A 17,810-nucleotide genomic window follows, 5' to 3' on the forward strand; every position below is an offset into this window, starting at 1 on the left:
TACTGATTTATACTTGCCTCTGGAGATTTCCATTACTTGCATCTGAAGAAGTGAGGTTCTTACCCACGAAAGCTTATGCTCCCAATACTTCTGTTAGTCTTAAAGGTGCCACAGGACCCTCTCTTGCTGTGTATAGATAGTGTTTCCTCCTGGTTAGCAAAAAGAAGGACCAAATTTAGTGTAAAGGCTGTATTTAGTTGCAGATCAGCATGTTCTAATGGTTACCAGCCAAAAATAATCAACATTTCTTTAGGAAAATAAAAAGTACAAATGCAAAACTTGATTAAAACTGATGATTTAAATCAATGTGTCCTGGTTGCTGATTTAAATCATGTTTAAAATTGTTGATTTAAATCACTCCTGTCAGGAGTGTAACTTTAGCGCCCTCGTGGCCAAGATGGAGTCTGCTCTGCAGGCAGCCCTGGCCAAGAGAAGGCGCGCGCAGGAGCACACCAGGGAAAGTCCCTTCCACCCCAGGGACACCTGTTCCAAACCCCCCAGAGTGAACACCCACACCCACAGGAAAAGTACAATGGATATAACAAAGGGAAATATTTATTTACAGAGGGATGAGAGGAGAACAACAACAAAGGGAAATATAGGGGGAGCAGTAGAACAGGGTTGCATCCAAACCAAGGGCCCACAGGCCCAGTGGGAGCACAGTCTAGAAGGGCAGACACTAAGCAATGTGTCTGCACACAGAGTTCAGGAGGCCTGAGCAAAGTTCCAGTCCAGTGCTGAGTCTTGGGTGCTCCTGGTTGTCTTCGGCGCCAGTGAACTTTCCCCAACAAACCCCTCCAGTGCCCTCTTCTGCCGCTCTCTGCAAAGCCACACAGAGCGACCACCTCCCCACTTAACTAGCTACAGCCTCCCTCCTTGTTCCCAATGCAGAGTCCCAAGCCCCAGTACTCACAGCCCCATGCAGCTCTGGGCAGCCGTGATACTGGGTCCAGCTCCGGCCTGTCCTTCTCGGGCAATTGCTCCCTGGCACAGTGCTCCTCCTGGCTCCTGTCCTGGGATGTCCCCGATCAGCCGCCCTGGCCTTTCCAGGCTCCTGGGAGCTCCAGAGCCACCCCCTGGAGTTTCCCTCCTTTTTTCTCACTCCCCCCTCCCACCTAGGAAAAAGATTTAAAGGGGCCATGCTATCTAAACCCCAAAGGGGTTACAGGAGTATGTTAGAGGGAACTGGATTGGGGCTAGAGAGAATGAGTTGGAAGCAATCTAGTGGTAGCTTCACCAGGTACACAACCTGGCTCCCCTTTCTCTTATGTAACTCGGTCTTAATTCTAATAAAGCATTATGTCTAAGAGTCCAGACTGTGCCTCCCTTTCATGAATCTTCAAGACAACACAGTTCCACACTAGAGATTACTCTCAAATCTACAGGCAGATCACATATTTCTGTTTTCTTTTTACTGTAGCCATCTTTGCCTCAACTCTCTATCTCTGGAGATATCTAAATATCTCCATCTCTGGAGATATTTAAGAGTAGGTTAGATAAATGTCTATCAGGGATGGTCTAGACAGTATTTGGTCCTGCCATGCGGGCAGGGGACTGGACTCGATGACCTCTCGAGGTCCCTTCCAGTCCTAGAATCTATGAATCTATGAATCTATGAATCTCTAAGGTCCTGTGCTGAGCATACCTTGGTCAGACCTGAAAATAAGTTCTATTCTGCATAGGTACCACCCAGTGGCGTAGCCAGGTTCTAAGAGCAGGGGGAGCAAACATAAAAAAGGCGCCCCCCCCTTGGCTCCTCCTCTGGCCACACCCCTGGCTCCTCCTCTGGCCACGCTCCCCGGCTCCTCCGGCCACGCCGTGCTCCCCCCCGCTTGGCTGGCTCCTCCGGCCACACTGCGGCCATGCTGCGCCCCCCCTCGCTCCTCCGGCCGCACTGCCCCACCGTGGCTGTAGAGGGAGGCTGGCAGAGGACAGGGGGTTTGAGGGGAGATGGAGGGGAGGGATGTAGAGGGAGGGTGGCAGGGGACAGGGGGTTTGAGGGGAGGTGAAGGGGAGGATGTAGAGGGATGGTGGCAGGGGACAGGGGGTTTGAGGGGAGGTGAAGGGGAGGATGTGGAGGGGGGACAGGGGGTTTGACTTGAGGGGAGGATGTAGGGACGGTGGCAGAGGATGGGGGTACGAGGGGAGGTGAAGGGGAGGGAAAGGCAGGGGCACGGGGTACATGGGAGGGGTACACAGGGTATGGAGCTTGGGGAGGGGTTACCGGGGATGGGAGTGGGCTGGGGTCCCCGGGGCTCTCCGTGCAGAGGGGGCTGGAGCTGCCCCAGGGACCGGAAGAGCCTGGGAGTCCGCTGCCCGCCCTTCCACTGCTTCTTTCTGGGGCTCGGCCGCTAGGCCCGGCCCAGCCAGCATCAGAGAGCAAACCCCACCATGGCGAATCTCCTGGAAGCCCCGATCACATGGCAAATCAGTAGCTGAGATAACGCGCAGCTCAGCGGCCAGGAGCCGGGGGAGCTGCGAGACGCCGCCTGGCGCCTGGTGGTGGATGGAGACGGGCAGAGGATCCCGTTCGGGGCCCTGTTCCAGGAGCACAGAGCCATCGTGGTGTTCATGCGGGTGAGGGGGCAGCTGCTTTTTGTGTTGTCCCACCCGCTTGTGCAAGCGGCTCTTGCGTAGCAGGACCACCGGGGCATCTCCCCACTCAGTTCCGGTCTCCAAACCCACATCTTGGGGGCGGGGGGGAGTAGGCTGGCTGCAAATTGGGTTCCCACAGTGCCCCTCACACTGTCACTGCCTCAGAGGGGCTCGCCGCGTGCAGCACCAGCCCAGGCTCAGCGCAGGCCCTACCCCTTGGGGGGTGGGGGCAGAAGGCAGCGAGCTCCGCCAGGCGCGGTCCGAGCGAGCTGCAGCCTGGCTCGCCCGCTCAGCCCGGGGGCGCTGCCCTGCCCGGGGCTGCTGGTGGAGCCTGGCTGTGGGCGGGTCGTGCTGACAGGTCGCGGCGGGAGGGGGGAAGCGCTGTCCCCTCCTCGGGGGAGTTTTATTCCGTTGAGCCGAGGGCGGCGCCGAGGCTCCTGCTGAGAGTGACCGGCCGCAGATCCGCCCGGTGTGGCTGCCACGAGGAGGCGGGGGAGACCCTCCCTGCCCCGGGGGCGCCCCGGGACCCGGTCAGTGCAGGAGGCGGGGCGGGCACCGAGCCGCCCTCGCAGCGGGCTCTGTGCGGATCTTGCCATGAGCAGCGCAGAGCCGCAGCGTCCGCTCCTCCACCATGCACGGGCTCTGGCACTGCCTCTGCACCGCGAAGCGCTCCAAGGGGCCCGTCCACCAAACCGTCCGCATCAAAGTTGTCTGCAGCGGGGGGTTGGGGGGAGTTGCGGCCGCCAGCCATGCTGCACCCCCCCTCGCTCCTCCGGCCGTGCCGCCCCCTCCCCATGGCTCCTCCAGGCGTGCTGCCCTCCCTTTCCTGCAGGAGCCCAGCGCCGCCCGGCAGACCAAGCTTCAGAGTGGAGCGTGGGCCCCGCTTTTGGAAAATGTGCTGAGGGGAAGCGGCTGCTTCCCCTGCACCCCACTAGCTACGCTACTGGTACCACCCTCATCATCACAGTATCTGAGGCCCAGATTTTGAAAGGAATTTAGGCTGTTAACTTCCATGAGTGCCTTCCAGTAGTAAATTGAACAATGTAACTAACATCTTTCACATGTGGTTCATTGTTTCTCTCATCCTCAAGGGAAGAATTGTGTGTGCACTACAGTGTTTTGGTGGGTTGGTTGGTTTTTTTATATGTACATGATGCATATTGGAGAAGACAGATCGAAGAAGTGCCCCTTGCACTTGGAGTGGAAGGTGGTGTGGTTTGTGCTGAGCCTGAGTTCCTGGGTGGGTGGCTGGGTGTCATTCTACAATCTCAGACCAGACCCTCAATAAAGCTGACTCCTAGTTCCCAGTTTCAGCTGTAACAACTAGACCACAAGTACTATATTTTTAGCCTGGGTTCTAGCTGTAAATGGAGGCAGAAGAGAGAAAGGTCTGTGAGAGAAGCTGCTTTTGGGCTCAGCTAGGAGCAGGAAACACTAGAAGTCCTGTGAGAGGGCCTGTCTCATGAGATTGCAAACCCACTTTACTGACCCATCCGATTTTGGGAAATTTTGTAGGAGCATTCAGACTTCTGCACATTTATATGATCTGGAGCTCTGAGTTGTTCAGTAGTTGCCTTTCACTACTAGAGAGAAGACAGTCTGAGTTCAGTTGCATTCAGTGTTGTGTTTTGGGGGGGCAAACCAATGCTACTTGGCCTTGTATCCTGCTCCAAAGGGACTCCCCTGTATCTATCTGTTATAACTTAGTATCAAGTGGTCGCTTGTGGGCCACATGGCTGGTATGCCTTCACCATAGCCCACCTCTTCTATTCTAATTCTGTTAAGGATGGTTGAAGAGGAGGACGGAAGACATGTCTGGCTATGTCTCCTTGCATGTGCATCACATGAACTTGTAATACAATTTGCTTAAATGATAATACGGCCCTTCAGTAATTCTGCTGACATTTAAAACATAATAATAACACAATATTTCTGTATGCTAACTTATCTGGATTCTAAACACAACATTGTATCTGTGCTGTTCGGGTTCAGATCAGGATTCAGTCCTATCAACTGAGAGACATTTGCCTTTTTCAAGTCCATCACCCAGCTGCATAATAGCGTGCATACAGAAAAATAGCTTTGCATGTTGACTCCATATCTCTGAATTAAAGATCTCCCTACCTTTTAACCTCCCCACATACAGAGGGGGAAAAAACAACACTTCAGTCAAGGTCCCCTGCCTACTCTTCTCAGCATCACTGAATCCTCCCCCATGTTCATTTAGTTCGTCCCCACTGTAAAGATGACTTTTTCAATCAAAGTATTGTACTCCTTCCAAAGACATTAAGCTACATGCTACAGAAGAAGGTGAAATGACAAGGACAAGCTTGCTCAGTGCCAGGTAGTGAGAGTTTCTAAAGAAAGTGATTGAAATCAAATATGAGGTAGAACTGCCTAAGGATTCTCTGCTGTTTCCTCCTCCCCCTCCATTGAAGCAGGACTGAGGACATGAATACACTCACCATTTAGATGGTTTTCATGGGTTTTTTTCCCATTTGCTATGTTTTGAAAGTCTCCTCATCTGACTTGGCTGTCGAATCCCTCTACCCTACACTTTCCTCCGCTGTCAACTCTTTCCGCTCTCCCCCACTGCAAAGTCTTCCTCCCCTCACTCCAACATCCACATCCTCTACTCCTCCCTTTCTGTCAGTCAGTGACTCTGGAGAATGTCCCACCATCACAATTACTTCCTCCACTCCACCTGTCTTCTCTCCACATTCAGTGCTGCTATAATCCTTGCCTGTTCCCGCTGCCACATTAACTCCCATAATCCAGTCCTCTTCTTTACTACCTTTGGCTCCATCCCCTGCTGTGTTTCCTTCTCTGTGCAAGATCTTGTTGACATTTTGAAAGAAAAAAAACTGCAAAGGCACACCCTGATCTCTGTCATCTCCCTTCCCCCATCCTTCAAACACCCTCTCCTCTTCCCCATCATTGATGGTGACGTTTCATAGCTCTAACCTAACCCCCACAGCTTGTTTCCTCAGTCCCACATTTGCTTTCAGCTACTCATCACCTTTGTCTGGCAGCTGTGTGGCCAAGAGGCCAGAGCAACTAGACTCAGGAGGGCTCAGTTCTATTCCCAACTCTGCTACTTGCCCACAGGGTGATCCTGGGCAAGTCATTTACCCTCTTTGTGCTTCAGTTTCCCCATCTGTAAAATGGGGATAATGCTAGTGACCTCATTTGTAAAGCACTTTGAGATCTACTGATGGACAGCACTACATAAGAGCTATGTATTATTATTTCTCCCACTTTTTCCCTTCTGTTCCTCCTCACTCCTTTATCTATTTTTTGGACCTGGCTGAGCAGAGTGGAGCTCTGTGGTCAGCTGAGGGTTCTAGGTGTTACTGTAATACACATAAGAGTGATGGGAATTACTAGTCTAAACTCTCCGAAGCTGAAACTCTATCCTTAAATCATCTCAGAGTGAAATTCAACCCATCTGCAGAGGGCCAGAACCAGGCCTCTGAACCGCTTAGCTTGAGCGAGTACCCTTGAGTTGCTCCACATGAACTAGCCTAGTGAGAGCTGAGTGAGAGTGGCCACATTGCAAAGCAGCAGCCAGGCTATGGAGAGATTAGATTAGCAGTTGGTGAGCTGTAACTCAAGCTGCCGCATCCCCATTGCATTACCAGTTTGAGCATAAGTATCAGGGCCGGCACTTCCACTAGGCGACCCTAGGTGGTCGCCTAGGGCGGTAGGATTTGGGGGGCGGCATTTTGCTGTGCTCAGCGGAAATTCGGTCGCGGGGGTCCTCCTTCTCCGGGTCTTCGGCGGAAATTTGGCGGCGGGTCCTTCACTAGCTCCGGGACCCGCCGTCGATGTGCCCCGAAGACGCGGAGCGGAAGGACCCCCGCCGCCGAATGCTCAGAGGAGGAGCGCTGCCGCCTAGGGCAGCAAAAACCCTGGCGCCGCTCCTGATAAGTATCATTCAAGTTTCAACCCAGCTTCCCACCAGCCCGGCTAGTTTGAGCTTAAAGCCCCCCTGAACTCGAGTTAGAGATGTGGACGGGCATTAGGCTGGGGGCAAAACTGGGTTACAGCTCGAGCTTTCAATGCAGTGAGGACAAGCCAACGCCTGCTGTGTCCCAGTAGCAGCCCATGGCCTTTCAGGCAGCCCACACAGTGCCTTCTCACATGGCAATACCTTCCGCCAGTGAAAGGAGAGCTTTGTGAAGTTGGTCCTTTTAAAGCACCAGTAAAAATATTCTGGTTGGGAGTAGAGCTGGCTGGACAAGCTTAGATGGAACTATGTTCCATCCGAATGTGCAGTTCTGTTGAAATCGAAATGCTTTAAAAAAATTAGGTCAATTATAAAATGTGAAGAGTCAGCATGGGAATGAAACATTTCAGTTTTGTCAAAACAATGTTTTGATCAACCTGAAATGGAAAAAAAAAAATCGGATTTTTTTCTTCAGAGAATTTAAAGTATTTTTGGTTTTGCTCTTATTTGAAATGAACCCAAATTGTGAAACCTTTGTCGAGCAGAATTTCTACCCTCCACACAGCTCTAGTTCAGACTTGACATTTGTTAAGTGCTAACAGAAAATCAAGTAATGATCACTGGCACCTAAGCAATCACTGATTTTTAGTTCTGTGATCAATTCCTCTGTATCTGTCAGGATGAGGCTTTTTGACAGAGGCTAGGTTACACGTAGACAGGCAGTCTCTCTCTTTCCTTAAGACAGTGTAGCCTGATTTGGGGTGTGTTAGTAATGTTGATTTAATTTATCCACTTAATTTAAATTTATTTATTTAATTAAATAATATTAGTAATAATATTAATACTAATTATTATGGATATTAATTAGTATGGGTTTAGGCTCGCCAATTTGTTTGATCAGAAGATAAAGTTCGTCCTGAATCAGGCTTCACAGAGTTTATAAAAGGACCTTCAGGGGTATGACAGGAAGCTTACACTGAGACAGATATAGTCATAAAGACCTTTTATTAAAATCAATGAAACAATAAGCAAATGGTAAAACAGTTAGAATTACAGAGTTACAATTGTATTACTGTTATTTAAGAGATACATATGATAATACAATATTATGCGCTGCAAACTTTGGTTAATACTCACACTCTGTTTTAATAACCTGGTGTTGGAAGATACGGGACCACGCCTGTGGAAGTTCCGTTTTCACACCTCGGGCAGAGGAAGCTAATGCTGAGCTGTTAAAGCTGTTTACTCTCTAACTTAACTTAATAAACCTTAAACTGAGATAAAGCGTAGGGAAACCAAGCTTAGCCTAGTCCCCTTAAAACTTAAAGTTTGAAAAGAAATAAAGTACGGCCTATTAATAGTTAATAGCCGTCGTAGATGAGTAGCATCGATACGTTGTTGAAGATGGAGACAATGAAGAGTAGACAGGAGTAGATAGGTGGGTAGATTGCCTCCCAAATGGCGAGATGAATCGCCTTTTTATAGGGCATTGGTCAGAAATCCTTCCTCTTATGCCCAAATTTCATCCTTCCCCCACAGAAATGTTAGGGTACACTTACCCCATAGGCTAGTATGTTTGTGCGTATGGATGACAGGTATGTACGCACTTGTGGTGTACTTGTTAATTCTGTGGGTACAACATTGAAAAATCCCTTATGCCATCTTTCATTATCTATTGGTTTAGGCAAAAGGTCTCTAGACATCTGCGTGGGTGTTTTATCTATTTTTACTTTTCTGGGTAAGGGTCCCAAAATGTGCTAACTTTGCCTTAGCTTAACATACAGGGTTTTGGCCTGTAGGTCTCTTGCATTACAGCCAAACTTATTTTTAATATAAATCTATAATCCTATTGCATCAAATACTCAAATTTATAAGAAAAGATATATTTATACAAACAAGCAGATTAATCCTTAGGGCTACAACAGGAATCTCCCCAACTCTCCCCCATTAAGCTGGGGGTTTGGTTCATGTAATCTGTAAGCCTTAGTCAGCTACTCCTCCAGCTGGCCCCTTTCCCCTAATTAGTCCTCGAGCGTGGAGAGTTAGGCAGTCTGGCCTTCTCCTGCTGGTGTCTCCTTGCTATGAGGTAGGAGGCAGAATACATGCTGTTCCTCTTTCCAAAGTTCATTCCAATTTTCCGGGAGAGAGGGGAGCCTTGCCCACCCACTCTTCAAGGTTCCTGGACCCATGCCCTTAAAATGCCAGCAAAGGGTATTCTTCCCAAATGCTATTTATTCCAGGACTACCCTCTCTTCCAAAATCTCCTATTTTCTAGGTCCTTGTGCACCTTAGAGCTCCCAAAAGTTTAAAAAGACCATCTTACATGACAGGGTTGGGCTGACCCATAGGCCCCATTACCCACACTATCTTATCACACCAATATTCTTATTTAGTGCGTGCACTTAAAAAGTTTATTCCAGTTTGAAATATATTGCCAGATCTATTGCTCTTCCTTGGACTGAAAATGGAGGATAAGGCGAGGAGCAGTAATATCTCTTCATCAACTTCTTCCAAAGCAGAATCATGACAAAGCTTCCACTGAGCAGATCTGACAATACAAAGCAAACTATAATCTGTTAGCCAAGTCCTGGATCTGCACATTGGCAATAGCATACAGTAGTTTCATTAAATAAAACCAAAATGTATTGGAGGTCATTAAAAAACATGAAAGCAGGTCTTTCTATTTAGAGCTGGATGTGATTCATGGCCTTGGTATGATGAGTGTTCGATACTCTAGCACTAGACAATATTTTATCTTAATCTGACTATCATATGGTATCATCTGCTTGGGTCATGATACCCAGAGCACGATCATTTGTCTGGTCTCTGAATATCAATGACTAGCTCTGGCAGCATGCCAGGTATCCAGGAATCTAATGGTGGTGTCCCTAGTTGTAGTTTGCTCACATTCACCAGAGACATCTCATCAGAAATGAGCCGTGCAAAAGAGCAAGGTCATCTAGTTCCTCTGCCCGTTCATGCGTAATGTTTCCTTGTCACCTGTTATAAGCAGAGATTCTTGGAGCTGCCTTCTGGTGGTCCCCACAGTGGCAAGCTTTCACTGGGAATAAAGCCCACCAGGAAAGCACTCAGGGAAATATATTTGGATTTTTTCCACGAGTAGAATTTTGTTTTAATGTGAGGTATCCACAGCCCCATACATTTGCTGTACAAATTATAAATGAGACAAGGCAAAACCGATTCTTATCAACTCCCGCAAAAAAAGAGAGGAAACCAGGGTCTCTTGTGCTATCTTCAAACTCTTAGAGTGAAGGTGGGAGCTGACTTTGCACTATCCATGATGATAGCCTTCATTGCCCCATTTTCCATTTCTCTGACAAGCACTTTCATACTGTCTCGCAAGCCTCCCCGTATCAGTGTGAAAACACTCCATCTAAAGCCATCCCTGTGCTCTCCTCAAAACTCACTGCTGCCATAACATATACAGTAAACTGCAGCCTCGGAATGACAAGGCAGGTACAGAGCTGTGATCACCACTACTAAGAATTTGTCACGGCATTTTATGCTTATTTGTTATTATTCCATCTCCACCACCCCAGCATGCTTGTCTATCTCATCCACCTGATATCCCTTAATCCTAGACATTTCAGTGCCCTTGGATTTTCCTTGTTTCATTCAAATAAAAAGGTGGCCAGGTTAGGTTGGATCCCTCTTGTAATATACAGTAAGAAAACATTACATTCAAAGGGCTATGCATCAGAAATCAGAGCTATGTAAATTAGTTTAAGATTATGGTGAGAGAGCTTCTAATGCATTCACATAATATGCAGGAGCAGTAAAAAAAGATCTAGCATTAGTTGAGATTTTAGCTATGCATTGGAAGCCTCATTATTATTATTATGGGATCAGGCAATACTTAGCTTATACATAGGATAATTTGCACAATATGGGAATTCATCATATTGTATTGTATACTACTATTAACATTACTCTATTGATGTGCATCATGCCGTACAGACAAAATTAATGTATAACATTATCATATTTTGCACTTCTGGAGCTCCCACTTTACAAAAAGTCAGTCAGCCTCACAACACCCCAATAAAATATTTAATCGGTGCTGTGTTTATAGTACCCATTATACAGATGGGTAAATGGAGGCACAGAGAGGGTAAGTGGCACAATGGGCCAGTGGCAGGGTAAAGGAGTACTGATGCCTACCTTCCCTAGCCATTAGACCAAATATGAGTGTATCAGGGAGAATAATTGGCCCTAGATGCCCAGCCAGGCAACTTCAGGAAGGGACTGAACTTAAAGGGTGTCCTCTCTCCACACCACCAGGAACAGCAACGTAAGCTGGAAGCTACTGAACTGGCTCCAGACTGCCTCTGCTGCCATATCCCTACCAGACAGGACACCACATGGTGTGGAAAGGGAAGTTTACTCCTTTAACAGGGAGGTAGGGGAAGAAGCACTGGTGGGGATTAGCAGACACTGTTCCAACCCAGCCACCTCTAGCCCATCTTTGGGACAATCTGCCCCCTTAAGAGTACTCTTCCTACGTTGCCGGATGGCACCGACCTAGGTCCTGCCTACATGTTGGATGATGGCTCTGTATCTTCTTGACAGTGAGCTCTCCTCTGTTTATTTTACACTGTGGCCAACACGTTCAGACCTGAGGGCAAAAAGTGAGGCACCAAAACCCATATTTAGGGACCTGAACAAATAGCTGGATTTTCTCAGCCACTTCTGTGGGTGCTCGGCACCACAGCAAATCAGGCTGCTTACTTCCATGCCTAAATATTCATTTCTGTGGCTAACGTTAGGCATTCACACTTGCAAATGTTGGCCACCATGTGCATCTGCTTACGTTCCTCTTCTTGTCTATTATTTGTTTTGAAGATATGCCCATAGGCCCCCAGTGAGATGAAGGCTGCCATTGTGCAAAATGCTATACAAATGCATAGCAAGAGACAGTTCCTGCCCTGAAGAGCTTACCATTTCAATAGACAAGGCAGACAAAGTGTGGGAAGGAAAACAAGGGCTCAGAGAGGGGACGTAACTGAGCTTTCACCAATTTGGCAAAAATTGAAACATTTCGCGGAGACAGTCTGATTTCACAAAAGTTCCACTAGAACCCAGTAAGCCTGGTTTCCTGCCAGTTCACCCACACAGCTGGCTGGCTGCTGGGGACCCTGGAGCCACAGGTCAGGAGTAGCCTGCCAGGTGCAAAGCCCCAGAATCCTTGGAGTTCCATGGTAATCTAAAGTAAGCCAACTTTCAAAACCCTCTATGAAGTGGAATCACCTTTCTCTGTAGTTCTGAGAAGTAACTTTCCAAGACCACACATCAGCCCTGGGAATAGAACTCAGGTGTATCTGACACCTAAGCCAGTCCCCCATCTGTTAGACCACACTGTCTCCCGAAAATCTTAGGGTTCCTGTAACTTGAGGCATTGTCTCCTCTTATTAACTCTTCTAGACCCTTTTATTTGATGATCAAACAATAAAAAGGATCAACCTTAGTTCAGGGAGTTTTGCTGATAACCCAAAATGGCTAAAATCATCTGTGTTCTGTGTGGTATGTTGTCGTGGCCAGATTTGCCTTTATGAGATAGAGAGAGAAAAATTGACTGTTTCTTTAAAGCAAAGAATGAAAGTAATGAAGGTTAAAGCAAATTATTAATCTTATGTTCAGCCAATCAAATTTTACAAGCCACATCATGACTGTGTCTGGATTGCCTATTACTCTGCATTTGTAGGAGTTATAATATAAAATGCCAATGGTGTGGAAAGGAAATACATTTCAGAGAGAGATGCCTTTCATTTCCTTTCACTCCGGCTATGCATATCCACTCATGATCAGGATGATGCTCAAAATATTACCTGTGTGCATCTAGGATGTCTGTAAAGGCCTTCTGACTTTGGTAGTAAACTCATCTACTGGTGAGTCCTGTCCCATCTTGCTGGGAAGAGGATGATTCTTAAGAGACATTAAATAGGACTAAAAGAAAATATTTTCCCTTTATCCTGGAATGACCAGCACATGTACACAAACTGCTAAATGCAAAGACTCATGATGTAATATGAATGCCCTCTCTCTTTCTTGGCCTCCTAGGAGGACCATCCCATTTCCCTGTGGCTGTGCTTTGTTCTCATACTACCACCATGTGACATGGAAATTCCATGTGGCTTATTGAATGGAAGTGCCATGTTGCAGAGTTACATTTAAACTGCCTCTTCCTATATGAGGAGAGAACTCTGATAAGCAAGTTCCAGTATCAGTAATGAGGACAGAGTGTTATGGTTAAATTAATTTGCCTTACAGGGCCATTCCTCCCAGTAATAATAATACTTCACACTTCTATGCTTCAAAAACACCTGTGAAATTAACTGAATCTATTTTGCAGATAGAGAAATTGAGGTGCAGTGTGGTTAGGAAAATGGTAACAGATCATATGAAAGGAAGTGGCAGAGATGAGACAAGAACCCAAGAGCTCTAACTTCCAGGCCTGTGTTGCAACCATTTGGCAATGCTAAATGGAAACAAAGACCACTGTCATAGCAATCAAGGGCCAGAACAGGGATCTGGCTATGTCTTGCCTGCGGCTCCAGCACTGAGATTCAGACACAGGATGGAGCAGCTGAGAAGAGGACTCAGAGGGACTACGCTCAGAGTTTAAGGCCAGAAGGGATGGCTGGATCATCTGGTCTGACCTCCTGTGTATCACAGGCCACCACCACCACCCAGCACCTGCACACTAAACCAACAACCGAAATGAGACCAAAGTGAATGAGACCCACAGAAAACTAGACCATTATGTGCCACAGGCAGAGAATCGGAGGGATTCAGGTGCATCAGTGCTCAAAGCTCCTGCAATGGCAGGGAAATGCTTAAATGAGATATGCCCAGATAATCCTGGTAAGTGACCCACATGCTGCAGAGGAAAATGACCCCCCACTCCTCCAAGGTCATTGCCAATTTGGCCAGGGGGAAATTCCTTCCTTCCCTTCTACATATACGCAAGAACCAGATGGCCAAACACTCGAGCCCTGACCCCCCCCCCCCCCCCGCCCACTGTCTCATCTCCAGTTATGGCCATTCCTAGTGCTTCAGAGGAAGGAGATATACAAACCTCCCAGATACCCTTCAGATAGTGAAGTTCAATCACTAGTTATCCAAGGAAAATTGGAAGCAGTTACTTGAGAGGCAAGACACTGGATCCCATTACAAACCATTTGAGCCAGCTAGTATCTCATATTAATACAGGAATATACAAAGATGTTTCTTATAGTTTTTCTTCCATTAGTGCAATGATTAATTCTTCTCTCAAAAGTGCTGCCCAACAGGAGTAAAATCGACACATCATAAAGGCTACAAGGTGTCATCTCTGGTTTAGACACAAGATACCAGATTGACTTGATTTCACTGATTTGTGGAACAGGGAGAATATCTCAAAATGGTAGGATTTAAATTTATGTGACTAGCCTTTAAAAATACCCACAACCCCATAATCTAGCAGAGCCGTATGACAAATTCAAAAGGGCGTAAAACTGTAGAAGTGCGATCCACATCCAAACTGGACCAAAGTTTGAGGGTGTTTGGATCTGAGGGGACGGGGTTCAGACCCTATGAAAAAACATTGTGCACTGCAGGCAAGAGATGAGATTTGAGTTGGTTTGGCAAAAAGCAAAATATTGAATATTTAGTAGGTCTTTGTGGTATTTTTTTTTAAATTGGTAATTTCCTAAAGAACTGGTGAAGTAAAAACTGCTGGAGTAGATTATGCTGAGAAGGTGTAACACTGTTTAAACACCAGGATTGACAGCAGGAATATAACACAGAATAGAGCATCAAAATAACAAGTCGTAACTACCATCTGAGCTGAAGGAATACCTAGGAATACGTAGCAGGCTAGCCCATGGACAGAAAACTATTCCGTGCTGGTACATGATAATGTATGCCACTGCTTTCCATCGAAATCCCTGGATGTCTTCCATTGGTGTATTAGTGGGATTCAAACTCATACTAGCCCTAGAAGCCCAAGGATGAGTTTAGGGGAGTATGTAATAAAATGACTAGAGTACACAGGTACCACTTCCCTCTGTAATGCTTTTGTTTTGTGTGGGTGTCCTGTAGGCAGCAGCTCTGCACATAGAAAATCACTCCAGTCAAAGAGACACTTAGGCAGTGAACAAACTTTACTGTTGATGTGCACAGCTTCCAAAAATAATGACACCACAACAGCATAGCACTTCTGCCAAGATCTAACTGCCTATACACTCAGTTAAAGTGAATTTATGAGACCTGTGATAGGACCTCTGAATTCCCACTGCAGGTGAAATTGAAACATCTAATTGTCAGTCTATGGCGCAATATCCAAAGTGAGCTGAGAATGTGCATATTGCCAGACTCAGAGTATCTTAAGATTTGAAAGAGCTTCTTCAAAAATCATCATCAATTACTAAATGAAACAAATTGAAGTGGGAAAGTCAGCAAAAGGTTTAAGTATAGAGAATCTGCCAGCATGGGAAAATTTACATCGGATCTCTTATTATTTGAAAGAAAATCAAGTGGATTTAATCACAGTGCCCAAATTATTATTAGTGCATATTATGTTCCATTCCTTTAGTTCTCTCTACTTTGGAGTAGCTTGTACGAAGATCATGTTATATTTGGACTCCTCTGCATACTCTATATACATCCATCCTACTTCCTAAATGACTCTCTCTTTAATACAAAATGAAAACTTTTTAAGAGAGAAAAATATGTGAAAACATTAAATTTGACAAATTTCCCCAAGATACAACATTCCTCTTCATTTCTGATTTGTTGTGATACTGTTGCAATCAGATATGCCTCCTTTTAAGCTGTGTCCTTATTTCAAACTTTGAGCTACATACAGTACTATTGTAACTCTGCAATACTACTTCACACACTCCGTACAGACTGTAGCCTCACCACTGTGTGCAGTGGTTCTGTTTGCTGTCCTGACTCAGATGGCACAGCTAAGAAGATCAATACCTATGTGGCAGAGTTCCAACCTTGTCCCCGTGGGTCCTGCACTTCCAGGCGGCTTATGCCAGCTTCAGAAGCTCACTACAACCCTCTACGTAGCCCTTCTCTCTCTAGGGCCAGGGATACAGTCTACTGAGCCCTTTTCATCATAAGCCAGCAAGGAGATTGGTGAGAGAACTCCCACACTCTCTGTTGCTCCTATGGCCTCATACCAAAACAGTTTAGCCTCTTGTCCTGACAGGGGCCTGTCTTCCCCTCCCAGGAGGTGTTTCTGTAGTGGTGGGTTGGGGGGAACCCAGGCCTGCCCTCTACTCCAGGTTCTGGCCCAAGGACCCTAATGGTAGCAGCTGTTGGCAGCCAACCTTTCACTGCCAGAGTTGCTACATTTCCCTGGGCCACTTCCCCACAGCTCTCCTGCTTCTCCCTTCTTCACCCCCTACTAATGATTTGCGGGTATCTTCATTAACCAGCCCTTCAGCCACACTTGCTCTCCCCAGTCTGACCAGAGTGAGCCCTTTTATAGTATCAGGGGGGCCTTAATTAGAGTCAGGTGGTCACATTAGCTTAATGGCCTCACCTGACTCTTTGCAGGTTAATTGGAGCCAGGTGTTCTCATTAGCTTGGAGCAGCCCCAGCTCTGGTCAGTCAGGGAACAGAAAACTGTTAATCCAGTGGCCAGTATATCTGCCTTCTGCTATTCTGCTGTACCCAATTGGCCTGGGTCTATCACACTAGGTAGAAAATGTTAAGAAGCAGCTAGGAAAGCAACAGGGAACCTGTATGCTTGTGCTTCTCTCCAGCATTCATATACAGCTTGATCCTATGAGGAGTTGATCATCTTAAGATCATATTGACTTCAGCTGGAGTTGAGGATGCTCAGCATTGTTGGGGAGGAGATTAGAACCTTTCAGGATCAGGCTTATAATTTGCTGTACTGCCAAGTGTTCACCAGGCTCACACAGCAAGCTTACTGGCCCCCTTTTCATCTGACAGCACTGAATATGCCTTCTCTGGCGGCGGCAGGGGGGGTGTTTTATACTGTGTGAGGGCTGAGGGAGAGACTGTAGGACATGCAATTTGTACCCAGTGTGGTGCTGATGGTACAAGCAACGCTACCTGGCAAGCAATAGAGTGGGACCGTGTATAGGAGCATGGGGAAGCTGTATGTGGCATGAAACAAGAGGAGTAGGTTGCTCAAAGACCATGACAATGAGTGTGGTATAAAACTTCAGATGGCTGACATGTGAGAGAGACACTGGGTTCCTATGACTAGAGGAGAGGCTGTGTAGGAAGAAGAGGGTCTGGATATTGGAAGAGAGGGTCTGGTTCTTCCTGGAATGGAAGCAGGTTGTGGGGAGTATTGTGCTGTGCAGGAAGCCAGAGTGGAATAAAGCCTGGGATGTGGGTATACCTGAGGGAGAGTGGAGGTTGGGAGAAGAACTATTGTGGCACTGGAGAGAGGCGATGAGGAAGAGGAGGGCAATTGTGTCTGAGAGATACAGGGCTATATGCTATCTGAGCGATCATCTTTGATTAGGGGAGGAAGGGATAGCTCAGTGGGTTGAGCATTGGCCTGCTAAACTCAGGGTTGTGAGCTCAATCCTTGAGAGGGGACCATTTAAGGATCTGGGGCAAAAATCTGTCTGGGGATTGGTCCTGCTTTGAGCAGTGGGGTTAGACTAGATGACCTCCTGAGGCCCCTTCTAACCTTGATATTCTATGACTTGGTTCACTTCCTATAATGGTTTTCTGACTCTGGACCCCTGCACTGCAGTAAGTGGTAGGGGCCACTATGGTGATAAAGGTGCCATCTTTTGGTCAGAGACTCTCACCATTAGGGGCACAAGAGTTAACCTCGGTATCCTGGCTTAAGCTTGTGTAATTGCATTCTCCCTTCCCTTTGCAATTGCAATTGGCTGCTAAACTCTTCAGTTCAGCATTTGAGCAATGCTTGAAAAGTGTTTCACACAGACAAAAGTGCATTTTGGTGGCAGAGTAAGTGACCCCTGTGTGTAGTTCGTATATCAACTGAAGTTGTATAAAATATTTTAGGAAGAATAGACTGTTACAGGAGCGTTGACAGCTGTCCCCTAGGCCATCACATCACTTTGCAGCACCCCTAATGAACTCATATGAGCACTTGAGTTCTGAAAGCTGGTAGGGCCTTTAGTTCATTGGCTTTTTTGCCATTCCCTTTGGAAGCCTACTAGAATCAACTCTAGATTGTAAAGTCCTTGTGACAGGGACTGTCTTTTTGTTCTGTATTTGTACAGCACCTAGCAAAATG

This window comes from Terrapene carolina, unplaced genomic scaffold, assembly GCF_002925995.2.
Source record: "Terrapene carolina triunguis isolate 2854851 unplaced genomic scaffold, T_m_triunguis-2.0 Scaffold58, whole genome shotgun sequence".
Classification (NCBI taxonomy): domain Eukaryota; kingdom Metazoa; phylum Chordata; order Testudines; family Emydidae; genus Terrapene; species Terrapene triunguis.